Genomic DNA, 23,753 nt, shown 5'->3' with positions numbered 1-23,753 from the left:
GCGTCAGCTGTTTAAACCAACTGTTTAAAAAAATAATAGCTAAAAAATCACCCGTTAGTTTAGTTTAATTTAATTTAATTTTCATTTTATTTTATTTCATTTCATTTCCTTTAACTTTTATTTAATTTAATTAAGGTTGATTTCATGCACTTCAAGCAAATTTAATTGCATCCAAATTTTTCACTTCTTCAAACTTTTTGGTCCATTTATTTCATTTCCTTGTATATCTTTTAATTTTTCATTTCATTTCATTGCATTCTATTTCATCATTTCATTTCTTTTATTTTATGTTGTCCCACTTAGTTTCATTTCAACAAATTTTTCAATCCACTTCATTTAATTTAATTTCGCTCCTATTCATTTTGATTCACCTCCTTCACATATTTTTTTCTTGCAATCCACTTAGATTTATTTAATTTTTACTTCCTCATATTTAAACGAATTAAATGATTTTAAACGGTTTTATTACCGCACTGGTATTTACTACAAAGCAAATTATTTGTGTGGTCATACATTTCCATTATTATAATTACTTTTATTTCGATTTTCTCAAACATTTGAACTGGTTAAAATGCCATTAGAAAGTGTTTTCACACCATACAAGTATTGATGGCTGCCATTGCTCCTCGACCGCCCGACCTGTGCAAAACGTCGCTGTGTCCAGTTGTCCGGTTAATCACTGGCAGCTCCTAACAAGCTAACGAAAACAATAACAAATACCACACAAACAATAGCAGACGCCTTTCGCCTTCAACGGTCAGCGTCGCTTACCAGTACCATGCGACGCGCACGCACTCATACCTGCACATGTTGTGACTGTGGTAGTGGCAGCAGCTCACTTTGGCGGTGTTGCAACTTGCAAGAGTTGTTGACACCAGCTACGCTGCTTGTTTGCTGGCTACGTAAAGGAGATGCTGTATGATAACCAAACGCGAGGCATTCGTTTGTTGTTGCTGGTGGCGATAATGCCTTCTCTGCAACTGTACGGTCCATTAGTGTTTGATCGAAAGTTATCGACAGCTTGGCATTTTTTCAATTTTTTTTCTTTGTACTTATTTAGTTTTTTTTTTTTAATTTAAATTTTTGTTGTTGCTACATGTCTTTAAACTGGTTGTTTAAACTTTTATGAACATTTTGCTGTTGTTGTTGCTGCTGCTGCTGCTGTTAAAGTGCAATTAATTTTCTGTAATCGATCGGCAGTTCGATTGATATAAAATAACCAGCTTTGTTACTTTGCACTTCTCTTACTCGATCGTATTTAGATTTCTCTCTAGCAGTTAAGCGAATTTGTTTTTATGAGCGGCAGTAAATTGAACGAGGGCAAGATTTACGAGTTTTTTTCATTGACCTATTTTGGGTCATTACTCATTAAAGTAGGGAGCTGGTAAGACTTTGTGGAGCGCATAAGGCAGCATTCCGTTTTTATTGATGGAGAGGCGGGAACTATTTTGTGGCGATTGCCGAAACGAAAACTTGCATTTGAAAATTAAATGCGATCACACTATAAAAAACGCGCTCCATAAAAAAATCGTAGAGCGGATCATTTATGGGAAACAGTTATTTCGAATAGTTTCCATTTATGAGTGTTTATATATTGAATATGCGCTGATTATCAGCTGACTGCTGGGGTTATCTGAAAGGTGATTATTATCGGCTGCTAGTACCCGATATAACTTTCTACTGAAGAGCCCGGACCATTTAAGCCTTTTAGTAAGAGATAAGACAGAGGGACACACACGAATTAGGAGAGAGGAGACGAATGCCTATGAAGGAATGCCAATAAGTCATAAGTTATTTTTTATTATCATATCACGATTTTTTATTTTTATGGAGCTTAAGAAATCAGCATTGGGCAGGCCATTTGTTGCTGATGAGAGGAACCTTCTTTGTATTTTGAAATGTGCTGAATATTCAAAAATTATTTCATAAACCTGATGAAGATCGCTTTAATAGTGTAGGTGAAATGAAATAGTAAATTAATAATGCGGCTCACTCAAAAAAATGGGATGCCCGAGTATATTGATTGGGCTCTGTGAAGGCTCATTTATGATAATTGATGGACAAAGCTTGTTTTCACAACTATTGAGTGTTGGGTAGTTTCGTATTTTTCTCAAAATGTTATAATCTAAGTTATCGCTTCAGTCAGTAAGAACTTTTGTAGTTATTGACTTTTCCAATAATACAAATCAAATCATTTGTCCGCCTCCGACTAGAGCACACAAGCGCCACACATTCATACGATTTCAATGGTTCCAGCCTCCCATGCTGCCAACACTGTCACTCATCATCTTTAACGGTCGGCCACCTATTCGACGACAGCCCACATTTTGAACAAATCAGGAAAAGTATCTTCCGAAACCAAATATTATCTACACTGTTAAGAACTACTTCCTTAGAAAATATATCAAAAATGTCAGAATTTCTAGTTAAATCAGGATTGAAACAGTTGATTTGATGTTTGCTCCTCTAACATAGTTACTATATTTTTACCATAGTCTTAATTAATTAAGTTTTCTAGTTTCACTTTTACAGTTAAGACCTCTAAGCTAACTATCTATTACTTTTACATCAGCGAGCCGAAGGTCCTGGCAGCCAGTGCGCCTTTTTTACTTGTAAGAATGATTGTATAAATAAATAAAATAAATAAATACAAATATACAATAAAGTCCAGTGGGAGAAGTTTTCAAACTCAATCTGATGCAGATTTTCTTAAAGATTTGGAACTCATTGCGCCTTTCTATTCATTCACATTCATCACAGCTGTTCATTGATTGCGTTAAAAGAATTATCCATAGTATATAAAATGGCTGAGAATTGGAAGGAAATAGAATAGATGAGAAGCATGTAGTTTTTCAGATAGTCAAGCAGCCTTCTTAGCATTAAAGTCAGCTATAACCAATTCAAAACTCGTCAGTGGATGCAAAGAAGAACTTAATGCTTTATCGCTCACGACAGACATCCATCTCATCTAGGTACCTGGCCACAGGAACATAGAAGGAAATGAGAAAGCTCATGCACAAGGCGTGCGCAGAAGGGAGATCGTTTTGCTATTATAGAAGCAGACCTTTGACAGATCGTCTCACACGGATACTCACACGGAACTAAACAAAGGTGGCCCAATTTCAACACATCCAGAACTGAAGAGTTGTTAAGGAAGCCACGAGCAGACATATTCAGAGCAACGTCAACAATAACCGGTCACTGGCCTTTGGGAGCCCATGCCAGGAAGATAGGGTGGCCGCACAACGATAGATTTAGATGCTGCAATCAAGAAGAATCTAAGGAAACAGTCTTTCACTATCTGTGAGAGTGCCCAAGTCTCGATGCTCTGCGACATAGAATGCTGGGGAAATTCTCGATGGTTAACTTGAAAGAAATTGCAGAAAAGAAAGCAGACGACATAGGCAGATTCGTCGTCTTATCAAGATGGTTCGATTAATAAAAAGTAGTGGATCCACAAGTGGTGTATCAGAATGGCATCTTTTGTGCTAATTGGGTTTGGGCTATGTCGCTCAGACAAGACCTCCAATACCACTACCACCAGAATAGTCGAATGAAATTGCATTTCTTTTTTTTTTTAATTTAAAATCATTTTTCGTAGTAAAAATTAGAGTAAATATATTCAATGGATAGTATTATATTATATACTTCGGTATTTTACAAAGTCTATTAAGAAAAATGTTGGTGGCATTTGATCATCGAATTCTTATCAAATGATTTCTAGATTTAGAGGTTCCTTCTTTGTTATCTGAAAAAACATGAGCTTTGTTTTGCTACTAAGTTGAATACATCAGATCAGTTGATGTTCTGCAAACCAAGTCATCAAAAGGTGTACATTAGTACTCATCCCAACCACCAGCTCAAAGTTATTAGAAGTGCTATAGGCGAATGACAAACCATCTGCAAAAGCTGTAGCTTTTTCCACGAAGTGTGATGAGAAAATTGAGTTTATATTTATTTTAAATAGAATAGGACCAAGAGCTGACCCTTATGGGATACGTTGGTAGATGGACCTATTATCACTGAGGCTACCGGAAATGTTGCCTTTTTGAGTTATATTCGATAGATAAGATTTGAAGAACTGTGAATAAATCGATGAGATCCCAAGGAGCATAGCTTATCTGCAAGAATCTGCCTATCGATCATATCAAATGTCTTATTGATACGAGATGAATGAATGAGAGACCGCCAGTTTTCATACAATCCATTCCGGCATAAATAAAGGAACTGAAGTTTAAAAGAGCATCCCCACTTGAGAGACCAAATCGAAATCCAAGCTGCAAAGGGCTAAGGAAATTAAATTTCTACAGGATTGATAAAATTCTACTTTTCATTATTTGCTTGAGGTGGATATAGGTCGACAAATATTTTTATACTTCCTATTTGCTTTTCATATGAAACAGTAAATTTATAATGAACAGGTTATATACGTAGTTTGTAGATACCCTGTACAATTTGGTGCAGGAATATCGGAGCGTAGTTGTTCGATGGGCAGCGGACTGCGGCTTATCGGTGAATCCCCAATTTTGTTATATGTATGGAGTCATTGTCTGGTGGAACTCAATACAGATTATGATATCGCTAAAGAAGCTAAAGAGATGCCAATGGTCTGCACTCAATGGAATCAGTGAGCTGTTTCAAACCACTCCTACTCCAGCGCTTAATGTACTGTTAAATGTGGTACCTGTAGACATTGCGGGCAAAACTGCCGCTACACGTATCGAAATCAGGCTGACTTCGACTTCCCTTGCGGACATGTAAGTATCGTTAGAAACATTGAGTTCATCCCCCTGATAGCGGATCAGTGTATACCCTCACTTAGGCCAAGCGTAACATTCTATACCCACCCATTCCATCCCACTATCAAAGAAGCAGCTGATTGGCTCTTCACTTGTGTAATAACTGTCATGAAAGTAAATATTTACTCCGATAGCCAAGCGGCAATTAAAACCCAGGGCTCAATGACGGTGCATTCGAAACTGGTCAGGGAATGCTTGGTTTCACTTGCGAGCGCATTCGTATTCCTTAACATAAGGCTTATCTGGGTATTTGGTCATAGCGACTTTGCGGGAAACTGCGAAGCGGATGAGCTGACCAGACAAGCAACCTTGACAAATTGCACTCTACTGCTGAGACGCTGGGAAAGTACACGAACTTCTAAGGTCGCGAAATCCTTCGAGCCGCATGTAGATCAGGGGGGTTCGCGGGATCTTCTGAGGATAACAAAATCTCAGCTATCGAATTTTTCGTAGAAGTCCTCAAAGGACACTATCCGCGAAGTACGCATGAAATTACTTCCAGTCCGTTTTGCGTCAGCTGTATGGAGGATGAGGTGGAATCATCTCAACAGCGTTTTCTTAACTACCCTGCTCTCGCGGGGTTAAGGTTTAGGCATCTTGGCTCTCACTTCTTTGCTACGTCTGCAGAACAGCAGGACTTGATATAAAAAGTCTGATGAACTTCATCGGTTAACACAAACGAAAATCAGTAACTTTTCGGAATCCACAAATACTTAAGCTCCCTTCTTCCCTTTACCCCGTCGTCTCTCTCCTTTCGTCTTATCGGTTTCCTTCCAATTTTTTCCCTTGCAATGTCATAACAAAGGATGAATTGGATTTTTTGTTCAAGTGTGCCCACTCTCGGTGTAACCATTAACCTATATTGGCGACTTCGGTAATCTAGCGTAAGTGGACTAGCCTGCCACCCCAGAGGTTGTGGGTTCGAATCTCACGTAAAGCTCGGCCCTTGCGTTTTTCTAAATTTACCTACTTTCCCTGTTTCTGAAAACAAAAAAAAATCTCATTCCTCAACCCCAAAAACTTATCCTTTCTATCCGCAGCGCCTTATTTGCATTGCGGCTGCTAAAACAAGCAGTGGTGCCAGCAAGAGGAAGTCCTCAATCATTATCTGTGCGATCCTTCTGGCAGAAAAATGTGAAACACAGATGACGCTTCAATCAGCCAGAAGACGTTGTTCTTAAGCAACGACAGGTGGGCATTCCCACCTACCCTGTGAGAAGTCAAAATAGAACCAACGCAAGACTGACGACAAGCAAAAAAAAATATTCGGAGACAAGGAAAAAAAGTATTCGTTGAGCTCAATGAGTGCTGATTTGAATTCTAGCGAGGCGAAACTATTAGACAAATCAATTAGACTCATCATCAATCAAAACACACAACCCATCCCACCTATAAGAAACTGCACTAGAATTTCGCATCTTAATTAGTAAGAAATATATTTGCTTTACACTGCATTAACTTCGCTGTTGAGGCTTGAGGGCATGAAAAACACAAAATAAGCCCCAAAAAAAAAAAAGAAGAAATGAGAGAAACAAATATTTCCTAGTACCCACCGAGGTATATGCGTCGCAGCGCAGCAATTTATTTTAACAATTTTGCTGAAAAAAATTGAAAGTGGTTTTCTTGTTTTTCCGCTTTTCGCTTTCGGTGAAGTGGCTTAACAAGCGCGGCAGGCAATTACAAGTAAAGGTGACAGAGTTGGGCGTTTATTTTTGGTCGCATTTATTTTATTTCACCCCAAAACTTTTCACTTTTCAACGCGCATGTGAAATGCATATGCCAATTTACGTGTGAATGCAGATACACACTCGTACATACATACGCCTGTATGTGCTTAGATATTTGTTGTAGTATTTTAGGTAATTATTAAATTATAACAATAAAAATAAAAACGGCCAAACAAGCAGCGAAACCAGAAGCGACGAAAGGCAATTTAAGCGTCGTATACTATTATCTATATAAGTAGTGTGTATGTATGTAAATACAAAATAAAATATGCGCAGACTTCCGTAATTTCCCGCTGCGTCGGCAGCAATTTGTGTTTGACGGACTGCCCAATCAGACGCGCATGCGCTCTGGTCATAACACACGGGGACTATGCACGTATGTATGTAAGGATGTAGATATTTTTTCTATGCACGGCTGTGCGGCAATAAAAACTTGACGCTTTACTCCAAAGGTGGCTGTTATTGCTGTTGTTTTTTTGCTTGCTGCCACTGTTGACCGTTGTTATAATAATTAAAATTATTATTTCTACGCTGTTTTCTCCTCCCGTTTTTTCCACTCCTCAATTTCTGTTGTCACTGTTGCTGTCAGATGACAGCAAACAAACAGTCTGCCTGCTAGCTCTGGTTTGCAAACGATTTTTTGCCGTTTTTGCAGTCGCAAAAAACATTCGGCTGCATAATAATTTGCCAGTGGTCATGTTTTATTACGGTTTTTTGTTTTGCTGTAACCATGAAATGAGTTCGGAGTATGTCACAAAACTGTAAAAGATTACAAAAACAAAAAAACGAAGTGTCAACAATAACAGCTCGTTGTTTGAAAATTGAAAGTGAGATGGTCGAGAAACGGTGGACGCTTGCCCGGGAGTACAGGTTTGGAAAGGTAAGCAATTTGGAGAGAATTTGATATGGCGCTAATTGTCATTAAAATCGAATTGAATCGGAATTCGGACAAGTGACTTCGCTAGTACTAAAAGTACTCTGACATGGAATGTTAAATCTGCAAGATCATATGGAATTTGGAATCACAATTGAGGTACTTAAGCAGGCGGCTTTATTTGTTCCCCACCCTGGCTTATGAAATATTTAATCTGCGCTTAGAAGTTATAACCACAGTTTTGTTTTTTGTTTGTTTTGTCGGGACAGACTAGCAACTACAGCACTCAGACAGAATCAAGTGTATTGTACTGCACTCTTTTAATTTGCATTAAATCTACTCGACCTCCGAAGAAATCTGAGTAGATCTTGTAGTGCCAAGGAGCCAAGGAGGTCGCTTCTTAACGCATCAGTGCCAAAGACCTGAAGCCTGATTTGAGTGAGAGCGTGGCAGACGTACAGAAAGTGATCAGCCGTCTCATCCTCCTCTGCACAAGCTGGGCAGAGTCCACTGTCTGAGATGCCTACCTTTTCCATGTGCTTCGCCCACAGAAAGTGGCCCGTCATCAGTCCAATCAGCTGCCTACAGTCAGTTCTGCTTAATGACAGAAGGAACTGCGACAGTCGGTTGGACATGAGATGTAACATCAGTTTTGTCCAACTGCAGCCTCTCTCAGCCTGCCAAGCTCGCTAACCGTGGCTTTGATGGCTGTAGAAGAGAGTGGCAGAACGAGGTCCGGACCAAAAAAGTTGGCCTCAGAGCCCATCCGAGCTAAGGAGTCAATAGGCTCGTTACCCACGATACCCATGTGTCGCGGGACCCATGTTAGCGTCGGACTATTATGTCTACCGACGTCGTTCAGCCTGGATTTACAGCAGTCGACTACACTTGAAGTGGTTGAAGAACTATCTAAGGCCATGAGTACGGCTTTGCTGTCGCTGCAGACACATACAGATCTGCCTCTTCATGTTTTCCACAACAAAGTTCATCGCTACTTGAACAGCATACACTTCCGCTTGTAACACAGAAGCGTGCATTCCAAGAGCAAAGTGCAGTTTTATCTCGCTTGATTCCATGTAGACCCCAGAGCCGAAACTGGGCTCGGTCCTGGAGCCATCCGTGAAAATGCGAAAACAGTGTTTGCTGGGCTCATTTTCAGAGTTTGATCACAATTGAGCCTCTGGCAGGACCACACTGTGTCTCTTGTCAAGTACGACTCTTGAAGGCATGGAGAGAATCGTTGTATCAAAGTCCATGCCTTCTGTGTTTTCCAATGCCGGACAGGGGCCATACCAGTTCCCATTGTGTTTCAGCCTGCAGATGACCTTCAAGGCCTCTCCTTGGATGAGCGCATCAAGTCGTGCTAGACCAACCAGAGCATCTAATGCCGGGCTTGAAGTAATCGTAAAAGCTCCAGTGCAACAGATGGCGACAGTATGTTGGAGCTTTGATAAGGTCCTCCTGACTCCCACGAGAGAGAGTTTATTCATCCAGACCACTGATGCATAGATGACAGTACGTCTTATCATAGCCGTGTAGATCCTTAGGATCTTGCTAGAAGAAATACCCCACGTTTTTCCAAAGACACCCTTGCATCGTCAGAAAGCTGTCAGTGCTTTGGATGTCTTTGTTTCAACGTGTGACTTCCAAAGCTTACTAACGGAGATTACTCCAAGATTACTCATCTGTAACTTTAAAAAGAGCAGACTTTTTGCTTCCCGATCAGAAGAGTTGCTGGTAAAGTTGTCTTTTCAAGAAGAAATTCTCCCATTACACTTAATTTCTATTCATAGGCAGAACAACTTACGACGGGATGTAAAACGGTAAGTTGAGCCTAATTTTTGTTCAATTCAGCCTAATACTTTATCTTTCATAATTTCACACACATTTGCAGGTATATGAACAGCCAATATCCAAATTAATAATTTTGTTTCTCACCATTACTTGGCGCTATAAAATTTGGATTTTGTTGTTATTATTCCGATAATTCAACATCATAAATTTTTATGTTTTCACGAACTGAAAGTTAATTTTAATGCTTTTTAGCCAAGTTGTATTTAGGTATAAAAAAGTGAAGGCAATAAATATCGGAAATGTAATGGAAGTTTTCAAGTTAAATTTTTACAACAGACAAACTTCCATGTGAACTAAAATTTTTGAAATTTTCTCAGCTTAGGTTCATTGCACTTAAGATCCATAGTTCGTCATGCTTATATAAATTAAGTAATTTTTAACTAAAAACTTAAAATGAAATTTTGTTTGCAGTCAATAATGCCACGGTCCCAATTACTTAATCTTACAGCAGCAAATAAAGTTGTGAAATTAGTTTAGAGTGAAAGATAATAATTGTATTTTAAAATTTAATTTACAATTAATTCAAATTTAATTAAAACTAAAATAAAAAAAAATTTAAATTTTCAGAGCTATTCTTCTGTGTTCTGAATGTTCAGTGTCTATTTCACAGAATCGACAAATGATGGTCACAGAGAGACCAGTTTTTAAGTGATATCTCAGGCCACAGTGACCAGTTAAAAGTCTTAAGTTTACTCTACTGAGAGAAAGTAGAAAAGGTTATGTTGAAGCGGTTGTCCACTGCGGGATACACTTAGGCACATAGCGCATTGTGATGCCGCGAGGGGAACTTGTTATTACCTCTCATAAAACCAGTGTGTGCTCTTAGAACATTTTAGAATATCCCTGATTTTCGCAGTACTGAGATCTTCCAGTTCATTAAAGAATTGTTTACCTAAAATGATAAATCTACGTCTTGATAGAGCAGCACAAGGCACATGAGGTGCGAGATCGTCTCCTCCTCATCTAGACCGCTTCTGCAGAAGTCATGTGCTTGAACGCTTATCATCTGGGCATGTCTGCCTGTTAGACAGAGCCCGGTTATAACTGAAATCAGTGTGCAAAGATGGCCTTATTTTGGCAGCAGAGTCTCTGTATAGCATAGAGAGTTGGTCACAATTGTCGGGCGGTTCTGCAGGTGGTTTCATTACGCCATCTTTCATTCGCTGCTCTCACAATTTCCTCAAAGATAGTAAGTAGCTTATATGGATGTAAGGGCATGCCATTGTCTGTGTACTTATCGGTCGATTTGTTGCTGAGTCTCGCTAGTTCATCGGCTCTGCAATTACGCTCAATGTCGCAATGGTCAGGTACCCAGGATACCTTTAGGTGTAATCACTCAGCCATCTCGTTAAGAGATGTGCGGCATTTCATGTACCGCGTAACACTTTACGAGTGCCAGGGCTTTTATTATTGCCATAAGTTCAGCCTGAAAGTAGTCAGCCGACAACTGATGGAGATCCCAGGACGTTCAGAATATATACTTCTGCCCACCCTGCCCTCAAGCTTTGAGTTTACTGTGGGAGAAACTAGCTGCTCAGGAATTCCTCTGTTGGGCGTGAGGAATTGTTTCGCTTGTCGCTGGGCGATAGAGTTTCGCGATTAGAAATCCGTTAATTTTGGCTTTTGTAAGTCCACAGAAAGACTCAGGAATACAATAATAGGTACATCCACACATAATTATTGGATTGGGGAGTAAGTTCATATCGTTTTTAGATTTTCTTTTATTTTACAACGATTTGCTTGCTGTTCGGCAAAGAGGAGGTTTTCATTTGCTCCTCAAAACTATGTTAATTGTATTTTTGAGTTATTTAATTTTTTATTAGTTTTAAGGCTTAGAAATCGAATACCCAGGAGGGAAAAATCAACATTTCCGACACCTGCTTTTCCTTGCTTTTCATCGAGGTCAAAAAGCGATCGAAGCAGCCCGAGACATTTGCGACGTGTATGGGGAAGGCGCGTCTACAGCACGGAAATGGATTGCAAAGTTGAAGGAGAGCGACTTTGACGTCGATGATACATTTCGGAGCGGAAGGCTTTCTGAATTCAATGAAGAACGTCTCAAATCCGAGTATATGAAGAATTCATTTGTGGATAATACTATCGTTTTTATCGCTGTAAGCCCCTCTTTTATGGCAGAGACTTTCGCCCAAAATACACTGCATTAATCAGGTAGGCGAAATGATTGGCTAACTCCGAGTTTATCGGAGTAAACCCTTCCACCTACTCTGCTATCTAGTTTTGAGCCATCTGTATAGGTGTTTATATCATTTTCTCTAACAATAAGCCCGTTATCCCATTCCTCTTTGGAAGGAAATACTGTGACGAAGGATTTATTAAGTTGATATCCTTGGTCTTACAGAAATCTGTTGTACCAGGAATTTCCACTGCATACCTAAATTTTTCTAAAATTGAAGAGCGTCTCTCTGTTTCGTTCTGAGTAGACCGATTTCATGTAAGCAAGCGCCAAATGCTTCCGACTGCTCTCGGACAATTCTCAATTCGTTATTTACCCACTTTAATTTTTACGGATTAGTTATTGAATTGGCATATATTTTGGGTTATTTAAAAACAATTATTTATCTGGCGCTTTCGCTGCGTAAATCAGAAATCTTTCACTTGTTCAATTAAATTCGGTTTTACGCAAATATTTGTGCATATACATAAGAGTATGTCCATACATATGGAAGTAAGTAGAAATTTCGTTACACCAAAGATGATTGCCTAATTGATTGCTCTCCCGCGCGTTTATGGCAAATGAAAAGTGAATGGATAATTATGAAATAGAAATTCTATATGCCGGTGAGGCATCGTTGTATGTGTGGCTTTTTCAAACCCACACTTATTGAATAAAATGTTTGAAAGTGAAATTTCACTTTTTCGCATTTGAAGTAAATAAAAAATAAGAAACAAACAAATTTACACTCACCAATTTTTGTAGATATGTATCGAACAACTGCAAAGAGAGGAAAAATAAACAAAAGTAAAAATTAGTCATTTGTTTGTCATCTATTGTTTCGTTTTGAAATTTCAAATGAATGGTTGGTGATTGAAATTTAGTGTTTTGCCTGCTTCGTAGTAGGCAGGAGGCAGGCATTCATGCAGACAGTTAATCTGCACTTTGGCGTTTTCGCACTTGCTTAGGAATACATATGAGCACGCACAAACATATGTACGAGGGTGGCCTTTTATATTTTGCGGTCAATAATAGAAATGAAAACACAGTAAAATTAAGAGGAAAATGGTTTTATTGTTTTTCAAAATATTCTCCTTGGAAGCCAATACACTTCTGATTTGCTTGAAGCAATTTTTAAACCACTTTTGCGAGTCAGAAGTTGATGCCTCCAAAACGAGTTGTTAAAAAGTTTTAGCAGCTACTTCAGGCGTTGAGAAACGCTGAACTCGCATTTCATTTTTGATGTTTTTATTTATTTATTTTTTCACATCAGTAGTGCAGAGTAAGACATAGCGCAGCGAATAAAGATCCAGCGGCTACGTTGGCTCGGTCACGTCGTCCGAATGGATACAAACGCTCCGGATCTGAAAGTATTCGATGCGGCACCAGCTGGCGGTAGCAGAGGAATGGGAAGGCCTCCTCTGTGTTGGAAAGATCAGGTGGAGAAGGACTTGGCTCCACTTGGTTTGTCCAACTGGCACCGGTCAGCACGAGAAAGGAACGGAAAGGAAAATCGCGTAAGCGGTTATCGTGCCAATTAAGAAGAAGAAGAGGTATAGAGTAAGAAAGAAGTCTTTAGGCACCAGATCATTACTGTAAGACGTATGACCCATTCATTTGACTACTTGAGTGCTCTAAAGTTATGTTATTTGCGCCATTCGTGAGTGCTCGCATTGCCCTGGTGAAGAATGATTCGTCTTCGGCGGTAGGTTTTCCTTGATTCTTCGAAAATTTCTGGCAAGCAAATGGTTGTGTATCACTCGGGCTCAGAACTTGACTGCTTTAAGTTACTCTAGTGTTGCAGTGGCGGCATGACCAGATTTTTCGAAAAAAAACAAGCGACAATTTGCTTTGAGCTACTTCATCCGCAAACAACTTTTGTTGGATTAAGCTTCTCTTGGGAAGCCCATACTGTCGATTGTTTTTTTGTTTCCAGCTCATACCCACATGAATGGATTCAAGATTCGCCACCAGTTATGGTGTCACAGACGCTCTTTGAACCACCGCAATTGAGTTTCTTTAACATTTATGTAGACCTCGTCTGGGAGCAGTCTTACAGTTAATTTCTTTTTTTTTTCTGGCTGATGTGCAGAGATCTAAGGTTCGTTGCTTCTCTCGCTACTATAGGCGAGCTTTGAACCACCTCGGCTTAATTTCTTTACACCAATCGATACGAGTCCATTTTTTTGGAAAATTGTGAAATTTTGCGGCGTGCAACGCGAACAAATCTTCTTGACGACCAAATGTTCATGGAATATTGAATTTATGCTGGTCCAGCTAATTCCCATGGATTTCGCTATCTTGCGGTATATCACATGACGAACTTGCGTTATCAAATGACGCACAGCATCGATTATTTCTGGGACATTTACCATTTTTGGACGGCCTCCATGAATTTCATGCTACACGGATCGACGTTAGAACTTGCTGTGCCAGCCCTTCACAGTGGCTAAGAGTGGTCCTTCAAAGACAAAAGTGAAAGTACGTTCATCTAGGCACTTCTGTCTCGATAATCGGAGTTGAAAATCGTAATAAATCAACACGCGAAAATTTTTAAGAGTTAATTGTCAATTGTGGGCGAGATGAATTTTTCAACCCACTGAAAAAAGAATAAATAAAGCTCGTAGGTGAAGGCATTATTTGTGAGTTTTTGCTAAAAAATACCAAACTCATCGAAAAAATTATCGCATTCCAGCTGATCAGACTCAGTGCTGTGAAGTCGGTAAATATAAAAGGCAACCCTCGTATGTATACGTATGGGAAAAATTAGTGCAAGTAAGACTAAGAGTTAAGACAAGTGCGCTAATCTTGAGTATATGTATGTATATGTAGTAAAAGTCTATGGTTGTAAATATTAGACACTTTTTTTTCGTTTTGTTTTTACTTTTAAGGCGTCCAAAAATAATTTGCACGAAAACATCAACGCCCTGTCGGCAGTGGCGATAATTGCGATTTGGGAGTGTGGCGCAGAAATGTGTGCTGTCACAGCTGCTGTGTTTATGTGTGTGATGCATATGATTTTGCTATGTTTACATATAAGGTGTAGTCCAAGAAATGTGTTGAGGCAGCAGGAATTTTTATTTCTGAAAATTTTCGCCCCTCTGTGAGGTTCATTTATTTATTATATTTGCGGATTTATTTATGTATGCACATACAATATTTGTGGAAGTTGGCGTGCAGAGCTTTTGCTGCACAATCAGGCGGTCTCGCTGTATCTTTGCAATGTAGCAAATTGCAGCCAACCCACTAAATGCCAGAAAGCAAAATGTTGCAACAATGTCGGTTGTGACAGGCGAGAAAACATGTAGGCATATGAGTTAATTTATGCAGATGCATAAAGGGTGTTTTTTTTCAAGAGCTTGCGAACTTAAAATGATAATAGCAAACTGAAATTTTGTTGGAATGAATGTTTTTTGTTTTGTTATTTATAATCTGGTCAATAATTTGATGGCGGTGCTTTGATGACTGGAAGATTCGTTGGCATATGTGCATTGCTTTGAATGGAGCCCAATTTGAAGGCAAGGAAATAAATTTTGACGATTAAATAATTATTTTGCGTTTTATTGAACAATTCCGGTACTTTTTTGACAGAATGTATGTTTGATCAGAACAGCTGATTGCTATGGTTACGGTTATGTCATTAATTGCAGGTTTATCCCATAGGCCAGCACACCTAAGATACCCTATGTCTACAATCGGGCGCAATACATTACATTTTTCGTATTCGTGGAATTTTCTTGAAAATTAAATTATTAACTGAATTATTAACGGAATTAAACTGCATACACTAACACCGTCAGCCTCAAAACTGTAAAGTGTTTACCACATAGTGATGCGGGGGTTTTTTTTGTTATTTAAATTTTTTTAATTTTTTTTTTTATAAAACTACAACTACCTTATAAGGCAAAGTTTCAAACTTTGTATAAAATTTGAGAAAAATTTACAAATTTACATAAAAATTTCAAACTGTTTAATCTGAGTTTTTAGAAATGTTCCGAGTAAGCAGTTTTATAGATCATTGAATTTTGGTATAATAAAGTGAAATTTTCAATTGGCTCAAAAATCGCGTTGATTAGGAGTAGGCGTTAAATGGAGAAAAAGCTCAAGACCGCGTCAAAAAAAAAATTCTCAAAAATCAGTGTGATTTTTGATACCCTTAAAACTTGCACTTTACTCTAACAAAATTCAATGATCTATAAAACTGCATATCCGAAATTTTTGTAAAAATTCTGTGTATGTATATGTTTGTATTAATAATTGATCTCAATACATTTGCAAATTCTCCGACAGAGTGTATGGTCCAATAAATCTGTATAATAAATTTAAATGAACCCAATGAGCAAAAATGCGACGCAAGCGAAAGTAATTAGGCCTTAATTCTTGCCCGAGCCTTATTTTATAGGCATAGTCGAATGACAAAGGCCAACAAGTTGAGAGCGCGCAGAAGACGACGAATCGACATTTCAGCTTCTTCTTCAACACTTCGCTCTAAGAACTTCGCGAATATATAATTCTTTCAAAGTAAATTACTATTGAGGGAAAGTACAGATAAATTTCTTTCAAAGTAAATTTCCCTAATTTGAAAGCGTTGTTCTGGCGGATGCAAGGATGCATGATGACTTGCCAGACCTCACTGAAGGGGTTAGGGGTAGTCAGAAGTTCGAAAAATGATGATGTTCAATAATTATTTTTTGCTAGTCTATCTCTTTATTTTACAAAAATAAAAACATAGCATCATCAAAAATACATCAGGTTTCGACTTGACTTTAGCAAAATTTCAAACAAAAAAAAATTAAGAAAAATAATTGTAAAAGTTATCGCTGTTTGTGTGGAGCCCGTTTCTCCAGAAGTCCCTTGCGGTGATCATCACAAGTCCTTGGAGATTCATCTAAAATCAATCGGACAGGAGAGATTAGTTTTACTAATAGATAAACTTTTGCCTGATCGAAGCTTTTGTTTTTTTAAATCTTCAATATGGCGGCCTCAGGAAATATTTTTCTGATTTTCGAAAAAAACAAATCGAAATTCTTATAAACAAAAAAAAAAAATCCCTCGATCAGCCACAAATTTGTTATGGTTTCCAGAAGCAGTACAAATTTTATTAAAATCTACCGAACGGGTTTTAAGTTACATTGATCACCAGTTCAAAAAGCATAGTTTTGAGAAAAACGCATTTAAAGTTTTTCTATCTGCTCCGGAGCGCCCGAGTGCCCTTTGTTAATTGTTGAATAACTCAAAAAGTATTTGTCGAATTCACTTCAAATTTTCCCACAATATTTTTAGAATATTATACTTTAAGAAAATCCAATTTTTTGAAAATTCTGACTACCCTTACCCCCTGAACAGAAACGTCAACGCAGTTTGCTGCTATCATCTGCCTAACCATAGTTTTCAATATCGATAGTTCTAATGCACCGACAAAAAAAGAAAACACCCCATAACACGTGGGGGGTTGGCGGGAAAGCACGTAAAGCATTTTTTGTTTGGTTTTTAGTCGCACAAAGCGAACTAGAACCGCTTTCCAAAATTATGCTAAAATTTTTAAAAAGCCTAAAACTCTAGCGTTACAAAAATAGGCCTTGCACAATAGATCAACTCTAGTCGCAGTGCGTAATGGCCTTCTAATAATAATCATAATAAATCAAAAGTAATATTTCTGCTTTGATTGAACAAAAAGTAATAATGCAATTGCCCGAACTAAACTTTGCTGCAATATTTGTCATATGTAAATTTTTTATAATATTGTTAAACCTAAGTGTTTTTTAAGTTGAACTAATGAATACTCCAACTTAAAAATATGCAAAAAATTAAAAAAAAAATTATATCAAAAACAGCATTATCAAAAAGTGACAGTACAACAGCGCATTTACCATATAAATGACAATTTAAATTTGTATTATAAAATGTTACCTACAGCAAGGACACAACACTTGGAAACTTGTAAAAATAAATTAAATCTAAACTTGTTTTTTTTTTCATTTTAAATTTGTGCATGCAGTGGATGTGGGGGTATTCACCGACTGCTGTGTTCGATATATATTTGCACATACGAGTATGGCTATATTTCTGCGCTGCATTCATATCGATACACGTTTGCTTTGTCAAAAAATAAATAAGATAAAAATAAAAATAAAAAAAAAAACATTACACCCAATTTGTTTTGTTTACTGCGGCATTGTATGGGGGAGCGCCAACGCTGGCATTTGCCAACAAGGCTGATTTGACATTTCACTCAAATAACAAACAGCAGGCGACCTAAATTGAGGTATACTTTTTTTTGTTGACTTTGTTAATTCATTGCTGGTAAGCAACTTGCCACAATGAAAATATCATGACAAAAGAGCACTGCTTCAATGGAATAACATTTTAATTGGCATTTAAATTTCAAATTCATTCACTTGGTAGGCAAAAAAAACAAATTTGAAATCTTGTAAAAAATGCACCAAATAAGTCGATGGGTCTTCGTTCAAGGGGCAAACCTAGATAATAAGCACCTGCTAGACAGCTGCAAGGAAAAACTATACTAAAAACAACTAAATTTACATACCTGGCCGTATTCCTTTGCCTACAGGACATATTTCATCAACGCTTCATATTGCTTTGATTTGTTACATAGTAATCTATCAGCATCAAAGTTAATTTGCTTACCCTCAAAATGAGTACTTTCAAGGTGCCTTGATATACGAGCAGAGGCGACTTTGATGATGATTGTGTGTTGTTATGCTCTTAACTCATACTGCATATTGGATTCTAGCTTCGATGCTGCACTTCTATGCAAGACTGATTACCTGTTCCCTTTCCTTGAGGAAATACCTATTAATGTTTTCAGGCAAAAGTGTAATAGCTTTCTAGAGCTACGAGGTTGGTATATGAAGAAAATTCAGGCAGGCATACTTAAGGCTATTTTGCGGCGGATCTGTTGGGCTAGAAAATTGAATGGGGAAACTGGTCTGCCATTTGTGGAAGCACAGCCCCATTGGTGGTGATGAATAAACTTATTGATTATATGAAATGATTCATGTCGTAATTTTTGGAGACTACATATATCAAAGAGGGCCGCTGCCTTTGCCGAATGAGTTGGTGCATGACTACCAATCGGTCGCTGACGGTTTCAAGATGGAATCGGGAGCCGGAGCAGCGGTTTTCACTAAATTAGCCAATTTATCTATCTCCTCTAAACTGCCGAATACTGCTAATGTTTTTCAAGCAGAAGTCCTTGCGATCTTGCAGGCATGCAAAATGCTTAGGGAACGCGGGAGCGAGGGAGATATTATTGTAACATTTTCTCCGGTAGTCAAGCCGCCATGGTGCAGAACGAAATTAGTAAACTCCTGTAAAGAAGAGATCAAATCTCTTGGGTGTACAGACAACATTTCTCTGATCTGGGGTCCAGGACATAGGAACTAGAGGGAAATGAAATTGCTGATGAGCTTGCCAGAAAGGGGCTGAATTGGCCTCAGAGACCTCCTCCCGGTCATCGGCATCCCCTTGACAGTTATTAAAGGGGAACTGCACAAATTATTTCTCAGGAAAGCGCAGAATAGATAAAGCTCCACTTCTTCATGTGCGATTTCGAAGCACTCAATTGGCCTCAATGCGATATACGAAGCACTCAGAAAGTTCTTTGCACTCCTAGCCATTCAACTTCACGCGGAAAAGCTAGGGTTACCATTTAACCCGCATTGCAGAAGCTGTGGGGACCTTTCAGAGAAGAAGACTGTAGAGAATTTTCTCTAAAAATGTCCGGGTTTGGCAGCTAGATGACTAAGGTCACAGGGAGCTATTTTCTTCGACAGCATAGCGCAATGCGCCAACCTAAATACCATCAATCTTCTCCATTATATCAACCGCTCTGGCTGGCTGTAGATATCTGCCAGTTGGAGGTCTCATAATGGCATCAAAACGGCGCTTTAGTGCTACTTGAGGAATGTCAGACCGGCACTTCAACCATTTTACCTACCTACCTACCAATCGGTAGTGCCCGGGTTCGAAACATATTATATCTATAAAACACTAAATATTAGAAAAAGCTTTTTCTAATAGCGGTCACCTCTTGGTAGGCAATGGTAAACCTCCGAGTGTACTTCTGCCATGAAAAAGTTGTTCATAAAAAACCATCTACAATTCGAAGGTGGCATACAACTGTAGGTCACTTCATTTTTTATGAAATCAAGACGCACACTACAACTGGGCCGATGAGCTCAACCAAACATTTGATTTCTTTTGCGGCCCCTTGCATATATACATATCCAGAAGGTGATTTTTCTCTACCTCCTATGCAAGCAAATGCGATTGGAAGATCTTCAGATTGAGATAAAACTTGTTTATTAAATACCTTTTATGATAGGTAGAACCTCAACTTTTGAGTTTGTGAATTTGAGGAATTGTGAATTTAGTTCCGGACAATGCTGCAAAGTCGAAAACAGCACAGACAAGGCGAGTAAATGCCGTCTTTTAATAAGCAGCCAGTCCATCAAAATGCGTATCTTTTGCAGCAAGCGGCTGAACTATGAAACGCCTCCTCGACCGACTAAATCTAAGAAGCAGAACGGTGTTAGACTCCAACGCTCAAGGACGTTGCTGCAAAGGACGTCTAAATGGATCATGGCAAAGAAGCCTTTTTGACGGGGTTCTTGGGCTCGACGAAAACCTAGCGTCGTCCTAGATCAAGGAAAAAGCGAATAATCGACCACATTGGCAATCTTTTGTTTCGGCACTATGGGCGTTTTGTGTTGGTGCGACAGCAACAAATACTTGTAATAATAATAACAATAAAGAATGAGTATTCAGTCTCAGCTGTTAATAAAAATAAATACTGTTGGTAACAGAAGTAAGGTTAAATTCCTTGTTGAGTTTCATGTGCCCGTCTTGATGTTGTTTCACAAATGTGGGACCCTAAAGTTTTATGCCAGCTTCGAACGGCAGTCGGTTTTTATGAGAAACGTTTTCATGGAAGAAATGTATACTCTCAGGGGTTTGAAATTTTCTGCCGGTTGACAACTGGTGATGCGGAAGTGTCCCAGTGACCTCTAGTTGCTTAAAAGAGCGATAAAAAACCACGTTGAAGTTGCTCTGTCCAACTAGTTCACCAACTATACAATTCCCCGCAATTTATCGTTATAATCTTTTGCCCCTAGAAGCTTGAAGAAACAGTCAAAAGTGATCATAATAACTGACAAACTTCGACTCCCTCCCTGACCATTTAATTACCGCCGTAGCCGAATGGGTTGGTGCGTGACTTTCATTCGGAATTCAGAGAGAATGTAGGCTCGAAACTCGGTGAAACCCCAAAATTAAAAAAAAGTTTTTTTCTAATACCGGTCGCCCCTCGGCAGGCAAAGGTAAACCTCCGAGTGTAGCCATGAAAAAGCTCCTCATGAAAACCATTTGCCGTTCGGAGTTGGCTTAAAACTGTAGTTCTCTCTATTTGTGGAAGAACTTCGAGACGCACCCCACAAATAGGAGCAGGAGCTCGGCCAAACACCCAAAAAGGATGTACGCGCCAATTATTCTTGCCGCCTGTCTACCAGAAAACAGGCTGCCGCAGTAGGCGAATGGTTTGGCGCGTGGCTATTATTCGGAGTACGTAGGTTCGAATCTCCGTGCACGAAACATCTAAATGATAGAACAAGTTTTTTCTAATAGCGGTCACCCCTCGGCAGACAATGGCAAGCCCTCGAGTGTATTTTTGGTAGGAAAAGATTCCTCACAAAAAATATCTGCCATTCGGAGTCGGTTTAAAACTGTATTTACTTATTTTTACCACAAAACAGTTTTACTGCCCAATTTTGAATTATTTGTGAAGATAGAAAATTGTTCCGATTTTACTTTTAGTGCTAAATTAAGCTTCAAGCTTTTGATGATAATAATTAAAATAATTAAAAACTTAAATTTAACCATAAAAACTTGCACTTTATGCATTTATAATTGGGAAATAAGTTACTGCGTTCAGTTCGCGGCGAATTTAAATTTTTTAAGCAGTCGCAGTGAAGTAAAAAATATCTCAATTAATCCTGTGTGCCAACACAAAGCTTCTAAGGTGTTGCACAGAATTTCTAAATGACTCCAATAAATTTCAATTAGCTGGTTGCAGTGTCAAGTTTCTAAAAATGTATAAGGAAACATAAATCAACCATGCATGGCAACAAAACAAAACAAAGCAAAAAACAAAAAAATAAAAATAAAAAATAAAATAGAAATAAAAATAAAAATCAAGCCCATTAAATATTTGAAGCGTTTAATGAGAATTATTACTTTTAGCAACCAGTTTGGTAAATGCATTTACGAAAACATGTTTTTAAAAATCTTTGAAAAAGGTTAGTTTCGTCAGTTACTCACATTTAGAAGTTAGCAACCACAAAGTTTGGGTGATGACTCAGGCATATAATTAAAATAATAAAAACCAAAAGATAAAAAATAAAGAATTGCTTAAAATGAAATAAATAAAAAAAAAAAAATTAAAAAATTTGTACAAAATAAAAAATCAGCAAAACTCAATTTGCGGCTTGAAATAATAAAACACCGCCATTCACAATCGCTCGAGCCTCAGTTCTGTGCTAAATTTCAGTTATTGAATTCTTCTGTGTGCCAAAATTGAGCAAAACCTTCTGAATTGCGGGAAAGTAGCAATATATTAATTACTTTTGTTTATGTCATGCTACGGCCGATATAGCAAATTAATGAACGTGAAATAATGAATAATCTGATTATCAATCAACATTTTTTCTGTTTTTGTAATACAAATATGAATAAGAAGGCCTTTTCTCGTGCAGTAGAATCTTGATTATGCGGATGTCAGGGCCAAGCCAGATAATCCGAAATCCATTTGGACGTTTGTATATGAGTTCCAAACAAATTATAATGTTTTTAAACTTTTAAATTTATTTTCGTTGTACCACAAATGAGTGCAAATAAGACATATTTGTATAGGAAGCAGTATGGACGTATGCTAGGGTGGTGCGAACAAATTTTAATGGACATGTGCTACGGCATACCAGCATAAACTGCCTCACATCTACGAAATGTACGAAAGTAAACTTACTTTTTAAAAAAGAAGACGCAAAATTATTTGTCTCGAGGCTTATAGTTTGAGATATTCCTAGGGAGAGTGAGCTAAAAAATGGTTGACCCATAAAAATTCATATTCCATAAAAATTTATACTCTTTGAGATTTAATAGTAAATTTTTGTTTGTTTGTCCCATAAAAATTCATATTTTTAAATATTTTATAGTAAATTTTTGTTTGTTTGACCCATAAAAGTTCATAAGCTTTAAGATTTTATAGTAAAGTTTTGTTTGTCCCCTAAAAATCTATATTCTTTTAGATTTTTAGTAAGTTTTTGTTTTTTTGTCCCATACAAATTCATATTTTTTGTGATTTTATAGCAAACTTTTGTTTGTTTGTCCCATAAAAATTCACATTCTTTGAGATTTTATAGTCAATTTCACTTTGTTTGTCCCATAAAAATTCATATTCTTTGAGATTTTATAGTCAATTTTTGTTTGTTTGTCCCATAAAAATTCATATTCTTTGAGGTTTCATAGTAAATTTGTGTTTGTTTGTCCCAAAAAAATGCAAATTCTTTGAGATTTTATAGCCGATTTGCGTTTGTTTGACCCATAAAATTCATATTCTTTGCGATTTTATAGCAAAATTTTATTTGTGTGCCCCATAAAAATTCACATCCTTTGCCATTTTATAGTAAATGTTTGTTTGTTTGTCCTATAAAAATTCACATCCTTTGCTATTTTATAGTAGATTTTCGTTTGTTTGTCCCATATAAATTCATAATGCATAAAAATTCATATTCTTTGCGATTTTATAGTAAATTTTTGTTTGTTTGTCCCATAAAAAGTCATATTCTTTACGATTTTATAGCACATTTTTGTTTGTTTGTCCCATAAAAATGCAAATTCGTTGAGATTTTATAGCCGATTTGTGTTTGTTTGTCCCATAAAAATTTACATCCTTTGCCATTTTATAGTAAATGTTTGTTTGCCCTATAAAAATTCTCATCCTTTGCCATTTTATAGTAATTTTTTGTTTGTTTGTCCCATAAAAATTCATATTCCATAAAACTTCATATTCTTTGCGATTTTATAGTAAATTTTCATTTGTTTTCCCTTAAAAATGCAAATTCGTTGAGATTTTATAGCCGATTTGTGTTTGTTTGTCCCATAAGAGTTTATACTCTTTGAGGTTTTATAGTAAATTTCTATTTGTTTGAGATTTTATTGTTAATTGTACCAATTTATTTTCAATATATGTAGTCTTAATGGTACACCCTATAGTAAACATAATGCCAATTGTCTCACAGCAAAAGCGC

At 37.6% G+C, this 23,753-nt stretch overlaps 1 protein-coding gene across 2 annotated transcripts in view; it reads right to left on the bottom strand.

Moving 5' to 3' along the window:
- The window catches only part of LOC128857291 (uncharacterized protein DDB_G0284459), a 208,655-nt gene that overhangs the window by 120,604 nt on the left and 64,298 nt on the right, over positions 1 to 23,753 (bottom strand). For both annotated transcript variants that reach the window (XM_054092988.1, XM_054092989.1), the window contains exon 3: positions 12,181 to 12,207. The gene's annotated coding sequence lies outside the window, so the exon portion shown is untranslated. The remainder of the gene's footprint in view (positions 1 to 12,180; positions 12,208 to 23,753) is intronic.

The sequence above is a fragment of the Anastrepha ludens genome, chromosome 3 (genome assembly GCF_028408465.1).
Source record: "Anastrepha ludens isolate Willacy chromosome 3, idAnaLude1.1, whole genome shotgun sequence".
NCBI lineage: Eukaryota > Metazoa > Arthropoda > Insecta > Diptera > Tephritidae > Anastrepha > Anastrepha ludens.
The sequence above is the reverse complement of the archived record's forward strand: the minus strand, read 5'-3'. Positions and strand labels throughout refer to the sequence as shown.